This window comes from Ranitomeya imitator, chromosome 2, assembly GCF_032444005.1.
Source record: "Ranitomeya imitator isolate aRanImi1 chromosome 2, aRanImi1.pri, whole genome shotgun sequence".
Taxonomy (NCBI): domain Eukaryota; kingdom Metazoa; phylum Chordata; class Amphibia; order Anura; family Dendrobatidae; genus Ranitomeya; species Ranitomeya imitator.
The window spans coordinates 786,426,549-786,439,950 of NC_091283.1; positions in this window are offsets into that span (position 1 = coordinate 786,426,549).

Genomic DNA, 13,402 nt, shown 5'->3' on the forward strand with positions numbered 1-13,402 from the left:
CATGAAGAAGCACGAAATTTATCATGCATCATGAGCCACTGAGATAAATGTTGACATAAATTTGCTGGTTTAATAAAATGAGATCTAGTTAAAAAAGAAAAAAAGAAACATTGATCATAGATGATAAATGGATATTCAAGAAAAAATAGCATTTTGGGCCAGTATACTTTTAAGGTGGACCTGTCCTTTTAGCAAAGGCTACTTTCACACTTCTGTCTTTTCAGCTCCGTCACAATCTGTCGATTATTGATCCTGCAAAAAATTTGGATCCTGCATTTTCCCATAGACTTGTATTAGCGACGGATTGTGACGGATGGCCATCCTTTTCATCTGTCGTGTACTGGGTCCGTCGTAAAATAGCGGTCCGTCGTGCAGAGAAAACGTTCATTGTAATGTTTTTTGTGCACATCGGAAAATCGGTCAGCGACGCATCCTGTGCAGCCCGTCGTCGGCTACAATGGAAGCCTATGGACGCAGGATCCATCGCTGACTGTCACACACAGAAATCCAGCGATGGATCCAGTTTTTCCCTTCTGAGCATGCCAGAAGGATTTTCAAGTCCGGGAAAAGTCAGTCTCTCTCTCTCATCCACGGACATTTCATTCCCGGAATTTCTGTACGACGGATCCGTCATTACACTGGATCCGTCGCACATGCTTTTACCTATTTTCATGACATCCGTCGATACGTCATTTTACTGCACCACGACAGACCCCAGAAAACAGAAGTGTGAAAGTAGCCAAACTTGTCAAAATAAGGCTAGGCACAGGTTACATTCGTGCCCAATGTTTGGTGCATACTGCATACACTCAGGAGGACATATCATTGGTGCAACTTGTGTAGTCATGTAGGGGTCCAAGAGGTGAGGGGGACAACTTCTACTGTATCTCCAAAGCAAGGGGAATTGTGCATTATGATAAACTTTTGGATTGCAAAGGGTCCACATATTGTTCTTGCACACAGGCTTCTGTCTGTGTTCGCTCCTGATCTGTGTACATGAGAAATAACGCTATTTCCATTAGTTGTATTGGTCTACTTTTTGCCAGTTTCCGTCTCTGCATGTTCTAGCTCTAATTTTCAGTTCTCTCTGATAGAGTGAGGTGCTTTTATGTATTCAATATATCACACTTAATAATAGATGGATTCCTGCTCCTCTTTCTCTGTAGCACACAGACCGAAGCAGCAGCAGCATTGAAGATATTATACAGCAGTACTGAGCTGTGTGGCTGTGAATCCAGCACTGTAGTGAGGTAGCTGTGAAGCTGCAGCAGGATCTGCCTGTGTCTGTCTATCTCTCATTGTGCCAAGTGCTCCTCACTCCTCCTCCTCACTACTCCATAGAGTATAAAAAGAGGTGTAAAATGACACCTCAATGTGCTGGCATTCTGTCTTGCTTTGACTAAGATGGATTTGAGCTATTTTTGTAGAGTACATTGTGAGTTAAAAAAGCAGGAGAGCAGAGGTAGCTAATATGTGGAGAAAGAAGTAGATTTCTCTGAGAAGATGTGTTAGAAATGATGCTATATTTACTTTTGATTCACTGTATATGTTCGTGTATAAGCCGAGTTTTTCAGCACATTTTTTTGTGTTGAAAATGCCCCCCCTCGGCTTATACACGAGTCAGTTGTACCAGAGAGTCGGCGGGGGAGGGAGAGTGGCGGAGCAGCGGGTCACAGAGGCAGGAGCCAGCGGCTAAAGCCTGTACCGCTGCTGTAATAGAGCACAGTGCCAGCCGCAGCCGCCGGTTTCCAGCATACATCCTACTCACCTTCCGGCACACCTTCACATGGTACCGCTCATTAAGGTATCTCCACTCCCATAGGCATGGAGCGCATATTTATTACCTTAATGAGCGAGACCACGTGATTGCTCGGCTGGAAGGGCTGCTGATGTCGGAACGAACGACATGCAGTGCCACCGAGTGCGCGCAGGAAGGTAAATGGGATGTTTTTTTTTTTAGCAGGAATCATGCATACAAGGATGATAAATAGCCATACATAAAAGAATAGGGGATAAGGAGCCATGCATACCAGGACAGTGGCGGGGGAGCCATGCATACAATGACAGCGACATAGGAGCCACGTATACAGTGACAGGGACGGGGGAGCCATACATACCAGGACAGTGACGGGGGAGCCATGCATACAATGACAGCGACATGGGAGCCACGCATACAGTGACAGGGACGGGGGAGCCATGCATACAGTGACAGGGACGGGGGAGCCACGCATACAATGACAGCGACATGGGAGCCACGTATACAGTGACAGGGACGGGGGAGCCATGCATACTAGGACAGTGACGGGGGAGCCATGCATACAATGACAGCGACATGGGAGCCACGCATACAGTGACAGGGACGGGGGAGCCATGCATACAGTGACAGGGACGGGGGAGCCATGCATACAGTGACAGGGACGGGGGAGCCACGCATACAGTGACAGGGACGGGGGAGCCATGCATACAATGACAGCGACATGGGAGCCACGTATACAGTGACAGGGATGGGGGAGCCATGCATACCAGGACAGTGACGGGGAAGCCATGCATACAATGACAGCGACATGGGAGCCACGCATACAGTGACAGGGACGGGGGAGCCATGCATACAGTGACAGGGACGGGGGAGCCATGCATATCCGGCTTATACTCGAGTCAATAAGCTTACCCAGTATTTTGTGGCAAAATTAGGTGCCTCGGCTTATACTCCGGTCAGCTTATACTCGAGTATATGCGGTATGTAAAATTTGTTAAAAGGGAAGTTACCATTTAACCCCTTCCCAATCTAACAAAAAATTTTTTATTGTACTGCCCACACAGCCACCTGAGGGCTTGATTTTTCTGGGATGAGATGTAATTTTGAATGGCTCCATTAATTTTATAATTCAGTGTAATGGAAAATGGGAAATCAACAGGAAAATAAAAAATGGAATTTTTTTGTGTGTTTTATTTTATGGCGTTCAGTGTGTGGTAAAAATGACCTGGTAGCATAATTCTCCAGGTTGGTACAATTACAACGATTCTAAACATGTGTAGTTTTTATTTACGGTATATAATAGTGAAAGTAAAAATCAGAAAGTAAAAAACAAATCATAATTTTGTCAGAACAGCAACGTTTTCATTTTTCAGTCAATTTAGCTTTGTGAGGGCTTTTTATTTGTGTGTTGAAATGAAATGTTTTTATTGATATACTTTTTGGGATAGATACTACACTCTGATTACTTCTTGTTCCTTTTTCATGCGTTGCAGTATGGCAGCAGCCAAAAAACTCCCAAATTTCTTTTTTTTTTTCTTTTTATGGTGCACTGTTTACCGATTAAGTTAAATAATTTTAGATTTTGATAGATCGGACTTTAATGCTCATAGCGATGCCAGATATGTTTACTTTTTTCCTTTTTATTACTTCTTTATTTTGAATGTGAGAAAACAGCTTTCCCATTGTTTTTTTTTTACATTTTTCTTACTGTAAATTTCTTCACACCATTGAATAATGAAGAAACCGCTAGTGATTTTTTTAAAGGGAACCTGTCAGGTGAGATAACACTATTAAGGCCGGGGTCACACTTGCCGAGTAGCTCACGTGAATCTCTCGTATCAATACCCTGCACTGCCGCCGGCACTCGGGACCAGAGCGTGCGGCAGCATAGAAATACATGCAGCCGCACTTTCCGGCCCCGAATGCCGGCGGCAGTGCCAGGTATTGATGCGAGTTTCTCGCATTGCACTCACAAGTGTGACCCCAGCCTAATACTAGGCATCGGCCCTCCATGGAGGATGCGTGTGTGAATGATTGTTTTATCAGCATTTTGCATCTCTCCAGCCTCAGCCTTTATAATGGGGGTCTGCTGCATTCTGATTAACATTGTAACCAGGTGTTGGTAATTACGGCCTCGTTTTTTCTGTGCTTTTATTGGATTCGATGTCTTTACTTGTGATTTCTTTATAACATGCTAAGGAATGAGCTACACGTAAGAAGTAAATAAGTTCTGTAAAAGAACCAACATTGTTATCTCAGTGATTTGTTTTTCAAAGAAGTTCAGCAATGGAAATAATTAATACAAGTTGGAAGAAATTAAATTTCATCTAGCGAGACCGCTAAGTCATCTGGGTAATTTCGCAATGCATCACTGGAAACGGAAGCTGGCGGTAGCATCGTGCGCATCGGGACAGCTTCGGTGGACGCCGGAGGGTGAGTATATAACTATTTTTTATTTTAATTTTTTTGTTAACAGGGATATGGTGCCCACACTGCTATATACTACGTGGTTGTGTTATATACTACGTGGCTGTGTTATATACTACGTAGCTGTGCTATATACTACGTGGCTGTGCTAAGCGCGACGTACATACATATTCTAGAATACCCGATGCATTAGAATCAGGCCACCATCTAGTTTTTACAATAAATATGAACACAAAGAGTCTCCAAAATGTTTTTTTTATGAGTTTTTCAGACATATTGGAAGCGGACCCTCTCCAACAATGTGTTCACATAACCAAATGGTTCATAGATTCATGCTGTTTGCATTGGATTCTGATCTCCCCATCAGAATAGTGCACCTGAAACTTACATTCATTGCTAAGGATCCAATATTCGTCCTTGTTTGCCACCTGGAGTCTTGCCTTTCTGTTTCCCTAAGATAGTACCGGAACTTGAACTGGTCGTCTGTCACTGTTGTTATAGCTCAACAGTGCTAAGGAAAGACAAGTTGTGAAGAATATGGAGGGATGTAACGGCAACTTACAATCCTCCTTCAGCATGTGTAGCTGTAACAAGACACCTGGCTCAACAGGTGGTCCAGACCCACAGGCTAGTGTCCAGGCACATACAGGATGACCATCAATGGAGCTCACACTGTTTGACTGTTTAATTCAAACTTTCTCCAGTCAGATAGGATTTCATATTTCAAATAAAAGACTTTATAATGAGTGTTTTTTACTTACATTATGACTATAAGGTTAGGAATGGATAGGCGTCTTAAAGACGCCTCTCCATTACTAACCTGTGGGCTTGATGTCATCTGACAATACAAAGGTGATAGCAACCCCACAACTATTACCCCACTTGCCACCGCCACAGGGCAAGTGGGAAGAACCGCGCAAAGCACCAGAATTGGTGCATCTAATAGATATGCCTTTTCTAGTCAGCTGCTGGCTGCTATTTTTTGGCTGAGCGGGGCGATATCCATGGCCCCTTACCAGCCTGAGATTACCAGCCCCAGCTGTCTGTTTTAGCATGGTTTGTTGTCAAAAATGGAGGGGACCCCAAGCAATTTTTTTAAATCATTTATTTAAATAATTAAAAAAAACAGCTTGGGAACTCCGCTATTCTTGATAACCAACCTTACTGAAGCTGACAGCTGAGGGTTGCAGCTTGCAGCTGTCAGTTTTGCCTGGTTGGTTATCAAAAATACAGGGGAGCCAAGCCGTTTTTAAAATGTATTTATTTAAATAATAGCAACAAAAAAAAAGCCAGTGTGGAAACCCCTCTATTCTGGATAACCAGCGATGATAAAGATGACAGCTGAGGGTTGCAGCTGTCAGTTTTGCCATGATGGATATCAAAAATAGAAACAGACCCTACGTCATTTTTTAAAATTTATTCATAGAGCATGTGCCGGCTGCTGAATACTTCCATCAGCAGTGCCTACTATCAATGTTATTAACAACAGGCGTAAGCTGATGGGAGCAGTACTTGCAGTGCCCCAGGGTCCTGGTCGTTGCAGTAATATCATTCTCCTCTAGGGGGGAGTGATGTTATGTTTGGAGGCAATGAAAGACAACTGAATCCAGGTATCACAAACATACAACACATTTCGCACTCCAGGCCACCAGGGGGAGCTATGCTCCTATTTATTAGGGCACTCTTCACACTTAGATAAAACTGGTTGCCTGGGGAGGAAGTTAGTCATTTGCAGGCTGAGCTTTGCTCAGGTAGTTGGTAGTTGACAGGGGTGGGATCCTGTCAGAGGCTGAGACAGAAGGACACGGAGCTGCGCCTGCCCTGAGTGCGGCAGCTCCAGAAAGAGACATTGAAAGAGAACTGTATTGTAGAGAGGGTGAAGAAGTCATAGCAAAGGAGTGGATATCAGAGGAGTTCTGCCCTGCACAGGCTGCCTCATTCTGAGGCGCCAGATCCCGGTAGCCGGAACACCGAGGGAGCAACAGTCCTTTATGCCTTGCTCCAGAGACCGGCAGGACAACTAATTTCACGTTACCTGCCCGCCCTATACCCAGGAGGCAAGGTGGCACCCACGAGAGGCTGGGGCATGATAGAGTCCCTGTAAAAAGCCTCAAGCCACCGTTCATACGGGTTTGTCCTATCCTATCCTAGGGACTGAGAGAGAGACATAACATCTGAACATCTTCAACAGTTTTGAGGACCTTATGAGAGGCTTAGCAGTAAGGTACTACAACACACGGCCCTAGCGGAAGGCTACTGATTTCTACCTGGATAAGGGGACTCTGGATTTGCCTCCAAACCGGCCGGGCTCTGCCTGCCCTGTGGTCTGTGCTCTGGACTGTGGATGCTGAAGCCTTCAGTAAAAGGTAAAGAGACTGCAACCTTGTGTCCTCGTTCTTCACTGCGCCTCTCACCATCCACCATCTACACACTGGGAAGCCCTGGGAACATACTTCACCTGTGGGAAGGTATACCATCTAGCTGCCATAACATCACCCCAGCAGACCCCTTAAAGCAGCGTTGGTCACCCTGTCCGAATACCACAGGTGGCGTCACAAACATTTCCCCTTTAAAGACCTTTTTCTTTTACACGGACGTCCCACGGGCCATGGACTGGGTAAGCCACCATGACATCCCCCCTGTGAACCGAAGGACCCGGTACCGAGTACCTGTTACCCATGGAGGCGCTCCATACTCACATGACGCCTCTGTGACCGGAGGTAAACTTTTTACCGCTGGTCACAGTGGCCGGCTCATGCTGTCATCTGACATGGGAACCGCAGCTCTCTGACCGCCCTTAATAATCTTACTGTCAATCAGAGGCATTGTTTGCCACACTGTCATGCAGATGACAGCATGGCTAGCAACGGATGTTTGGGCCCTCCCATTCATCTGAATGGGGTCCAGGTTTGGCTATTGTTCTTTGTTTGCTTTTTTTAGATCCATGAGTTAGCACCTGTGTTTTAGGTTGTGTTTTTTTTTTAGTTTGGCCTTTAGTTTCTATCAGATTTACCGTATATACTCGAGTATAAGCCGAGATTTTCAGCCCAAATTTTTGGGCTGAAAGTGCCCCTCTCGGCTTATACTCGAGTCACGGTGGGCTGCAGGGTCGGCGGGTGAGGGGGAGAGGGCGCTGAGGCATACTCACCTAGTCCCGGCGCTCCTGACGCTGTCCCTGCAGTCCCACGGTCTCCGGGTGCTGCAGCTCTTCCCCTGTTCAGCGGTCACGTGGGACCGCTCATTAGAGAAATGAATATGGACTCCACTCCCATAGGGGTGGAGCCACATATTCATTCCTCTGAGCGGTGCCAGTGACCGCTGACAGGAAGAGCTGCGGCACCCGAAGACAGTGTGACAGGCAGGGGCAGCGTCAGGAGCGCCGGGACTAGGTGAGTATTTTATATTCACCTGTCCGCGTTCCACCCGCCGGGCGCCGCTCTGTCTTCACGTCCTCTTGCACTGACTGTGCAGGCCAGAGGGCGCGATGACGCATATAGTGTGCGCAGCGCCCTCTGCCTGATCAGTCAGTGCAGAGAGACGCCGGGACGAGACGCCGGGAGCTGCAAGCAAGAGAGGTGAGTATGGCATTTTTTTTTAATTATTGCAGCAGCAGCAATGGCACTTCTTTATATGGAGCATCTATGGGGCAAAAATGAACGGTGCAGAGCACTATATGGCACAGCTATGGGGCAAAAATGAACGGTGCAGAGCACTATATGGCACAGCTATGGGGCAATAATGAACGGTGCAGAGCACTATATGGCACAGCTATGGGGCAAGAATGAACGGTGCAGAGCACTATATGGCACAGCTATGGGGCAGTATGAACGGTGCAGAGCACTATATGGCACAGCTATGGGGCAATAATGAACGGTGCAGAGCACTATATGGCACAGTTATGGGGCAATAATGAACGGTGCAGAGCACTATATGGCACAGCTATGGGGCAATAATGAACGGTGCAGAGCACTATATGTACAGCTATGGGGCAATAATGAACGGTGCAGAGCACTATATGGCACAGCTATGGGGCAATAATGAACGGTGCAGAGCACTATATGTACAGCTATGGGGCAATAATGAACGGTGCAGAGCACTATATGGCACAGCTATGGGGCAAGAATGAACGGTGCAGAGCACTATATGGCACAGCTATGGGGCAAGAATGAACGGTGCAGCACACTATATGGCACAGTTATGGGGCAAGAATGAACGGTGCAGAGCACTATATGGCACAGCTATGGGACAATAATGAACGGTGCAGAGCACTATATGGCACAGCTATGGGACAATAATGAACGGTGCAGAGCACTATATGGCACAGCTATGGGGCAGTATGAACGGTGCAGAGCACTATATGGCACAGCTATGGGGCAATAATGAACGGTGCAGAGCACTATATGGCACAGTTATGGGGCAATAATGAACGGTGCAGAGCACTATATGGCACAGCTATGGGGCAATAATGAACGGTGCAGAGCACTATATGTACAGCTATGGGGCAATAATGAACGGTGCAGAGCACTATATGGCACAGCTATGGGGCAATAATGAACGGTGCAGAGCACTATATGTACAGCTATGGGGCAATAATGAACGGTGCAGAGCACTATATGGCACAGCTATGGGGCAAGAATGAACGGTGCAGAGCACTATATGGCACAGCTATGGGGCAAGAATGAACGGTGCAGCACACTATATGGCACAGTTATGGGGCAAGAATGAACGGTGCAGAGCACTATATGGCACAGCTATGGGACAATAATGAACGGTACAGAGCACTATATGGCACAGCTATGGGGCAATAATGAACGGTGCAGAGCACTATATGGCACAGCTATGGGGCAATAATGAACGGTATGGAGCATCTATTTTTATTTTTGAAATTCACCGGTAGCTGCTGCATTTTCCACCCTAGGCTTATACTCGAGTAAATAAGTTTTCCCAGTTTTTTTGTGGCAAAATTAGGGGGTCGGCTTATACTTGGGTCGGCTTATACTTGAGTATATACGGTACCTTATTTGTAATGTTAAAATGTTATCAAACATGCAATATATATGCACATTAATCTTTTGAAAGAGTAAAATTATCAATGGGAGACAAATACCATGCCACAAACAACCTGAAAAAATGCTGATGCTGTGATTTTAAAGAAAAGCCAAAAATGAAAATTGCAGTTATCCCCCCTCCCCCCCAAAAAATAAAAATAAATTTAAAAAAAATAACCCTGCGTGTATAGAGTTTAATATTTCCCTTTGGACTAAAACATCTGAACGCTGTGAGAGAAAGCTTTTAAAATATATATCACACTTTTTTGTTTTTTTAAAAAAGCATAGATTTCACTTTGCAATTGTGAGTTATAAGACCCCTAGGGTCTGCATATGTAAGTTCACAGATTAAGTGAATGTGTAAAAAGGATAGTTCCATAGTCAATGAAATGGAACGTTCAAATAAATTCACACCAACTCTACCTTTGATAAGGTTCTAATCGTTTTCCTTGTTTTTGGCAATCAATGTTCTCTAAACTTTTTAGGCCACTGTCTAGACACCCCAAGTGCATTCAGCATGGTAGAAAAGTCCTCAGACAACCATTGATAACCTCATTGCTAGAAGCCAAGGGAGTAAGTGCGGGGATTTCTGCATATGAAGCTCATAATTATAATCGATACTGAATAAATAGAGATGTTTTGAAAATTTAGTTTCCAATTTTCATCATTTGCATATCATTAACTTGCCTATACATCCTGTGATTTCCATAATTCTGTGACTTGTCCTTCCTGTCCTTTTTTGCAAATTCAATACTGAGGAGTGTATACTAGATTATATAAAGATACAATGACACAAAAACACAATTTATTTAACCTATTAGAGTCCATGAATTAAGACAGGAATTGGTAAGGACATGGCAACAAAAGTGGTTTAATAACAAATATGTGTAAACTCATTCCATATATTTATTAGTAGATGCACAGACAAGTTCCTAACGTACCGTTAGTCTCTGTTGCAATGCCCCCTAGTGGTAGCACAGTTTACATGACCCAGTAACACAAACATTAATTCAAATTCTGTAAAGAATCCTTTTTATTTTCTAAATCTATGGAAATGTATATGTAGTGTTGTGTAAGATCATTAAAGGGGATGTCTGGCTTTATGCTACAAGTCTGTAATCATTCTATGTGACTGCAGACTTGTGAATCCTCATAGTGCTCACAGACATGTCAGGCCTTGCTCTTCTCACTTGCATTGAGCAAAGTCATGCACGTCTAGCCAGCATGTGACTGCATGTATGCAAATTGCCTACTTGAGGTCATGCACCCACTGCTCCCAGCAATCTTCACAGAGCGCAGAATGAGTGGCTGCAGACTTGTAGCCTAAGGCCAGACAACTCCTTTAATATACTGACCGATTGCCGCCTTCTCTGGTTTCCAGCACCACTCTTGTCCTCAGGGCCATATTTCGAGTTTATGCTGCCCTAGGCACTTTTCGTGCTGCCTCCCCCATTGGTGAGTATGAATAATGCAGACACTGTCGGCAGGGACTTAGGCTACTTTCACATCAGCGATTTTTGCCATTTGCAGCAGATCCGGCAGTTTTTCCTCATCTGCTGCATAACGGATCACTTACGGCAACACTGCGTTCGGCCTCATTCATTCCCTATGGGACTTGTGGACAAGTACGGCTCTTACGGTTTTGCCGAAATCCGGCAAATGCGGTACTTGCAGCAACGGAAAAAAGAAATGCCGCTAGCGGTGTTTTTTTTGTCTCACCGCAAGTGCAAAACCGCAAGTGCTGTGCAAGTCCCATAGGGAATGAATGAGGCCGAACACAGAGTTGCCGGCCTGTAAGTGATACGATACACGGCAGATGCACTATGTCCCGGAACACAGCGAAATACTTCCGGGACATAGTGCGCCGGCACATGCGCACTGATGCTTTTCGGCTTTGCCCGCAGTTGGGCAAAGCATACTGCGCGTGCGCAAGGCAAGATTGCATTGCACACGTGTGTACTACGGAGGAAACCTAATCAAATTCAAGACAATATTGCAGCCAGCGGGAAAGGAAGGGGTGCATGAAAGAACAGAAAACACAGCCCATCGGACCGTTAACAGAGCCCGCCAAATTCAGATGACAGAGTCCCTTTAAGCAGAACATGATGCCTATTGAAATTAATTGTCTGAACTGTACAGAACTATCAAAGCCTTTGTAGGACCCGTGGAAGTGCAGAAGCACGAAACGGCTGTCATTCTTTTCTGTCCACGTTCTCCCTGGTATTCAATGCATATGTCCCAATAAAAGGAGAATGGTCACAGAGTTGTTCTGAAGTCACTCCTTTGTTATTTTAGCTGTGTGCTTAGGGTCATTGTCTTGTTGAAAGGTGAACCTTTGGCCAAGTCTGAGGTCCAGAGCACTCTGGAAGAGGTTTTCATTCAGGATATTTCTGTACTTGGCCGAATTAATGTTTCCTTCAGTGGCAACCAGTCGTCCTGTCCCTGCGGCTGAAAAACACCCAAATAGCATGATGCTGCCACCACCATGTTTCACTGTTGGGATTGTATTGGGCAGGTGATGAGCAGTGCCTGGTTTTCTCCACACATACCACTTAGAATTATTATCATAAAGGTCTATTTCGTCTCGTCAGACCAGAAAATCTTATTTCTCATAGTCTGGGAGTCCTTCATGTTTTTAGCAAACTCTATGCGGGCTTTCATATGTCTTGCACTCAGGAGAGGCTTCAGTCAGGCCACTCTGCCATAAAGGCCTGACTGGTGGAGGGCTGCAGTGATAGTTGACTTTGTGGATCTTTCTCCCATCTCCCTACTGCATCTCTAGAGCTCAGCCACAGTGATCTTGGGGTTCTTCTTTACCTCTCTCACCAAGGCTCTTCTCCCAGGATACTCAGAGGTGTATCTAGCCTTTCCTGCATCTGGGGCAAAGGATCAGTTTGGCGCCCCCCCCCCCACCTCCCCCATTTGAACATTAACTGTATTGAAACTGTATGACCAAGCCAAGGTACATTCCTGTAAATTTATTTGTGTCCCCTATGGGGGCACAAATCTGGAAAGTATGACAGTATGGCGGCACAAATATGGACATATGGGGGCACAAATCTCATCTGGACAGTATGGGGGCCCAAATCTGGACAGTGCCTGGTATTACAGCTCAGTCATATTTACTGGAAAGTGACTGAAAAGCCTCAGCGGTGCTCTGCCCCATAATAAATGAAGAATGCCTTCCCTGTAATCAGCTGATTAGTCAGGCCCACTCTGGTCCAATATTGTTGGCCTATGTTTCTCGTTAAATTAATTTTCTTTATCGTGCATGACACAATGTGAGCAGAATATAGAAGATGTGGCCACATATTTATTGTGTTATTCATATACATTAAACTAAATAAGCCTTAGCTCTCAAAGTCAGCTCTGCTACATCTGACATATCAGGACTACAAGAGCTGCTACATGTGAATGACAGGTTCAGGTTTGCTACATTTCACAAATTTAGATAGGTGGCACTTAACAAACTCAGCTCTACAATATCAGACAATCTCAGCTCTGCTACATCAGACCATCACAGCTCTGCTTCATCAGACCATCACAGCTCTGCTGCATCAGACCATCACAGCTCTGCTTCATCAGACCATCTCAGCTCTGCTTCATCAGACCATCTCAGCTCTGCTTCATCAGACCATCTCAGCTCTGCTTCATCAGACCATCTCAGCTCTGCTTCATCAGACCATCTCAGCTCTGCTTCATTAGACCATCTCAGCTCTGCTTCATCAGACCATCTCAGCTCTGCTGCATCAGACCATCTCAGCTCTGCTGCATCAGACCATCTCAGCTCTGCTACATCAGACCATCTCAGCTCTGCTGCATCAGACCATCTCAGCTCTGCTTCATCAGACCATCTCAGCTCTGCTTCATCAGAACATCACAGCTCTGCTGCATCAGACCATCACAGCTCTGCTTCATCAGACCATCTCAGCTCTGCTTCATCAGACCATCTCAGCTCTGCTTCATCAGACCATCTCAGCTCTGCTTCATCAGACCATCTCAGCTCTGCTTCATCAGACCATCTCAGCTCTGCTTCATCAGACCATCTCAGCTCTGCTTCATCAGACCATCTCAGCTCTGCTTCATCAGACCATCTCAGCTCTGCTGCATCAGACCATCTCAGCTCTGCTGCATCAGACCATCTCAGCTCTGCTGCATCAGACCATCTCAG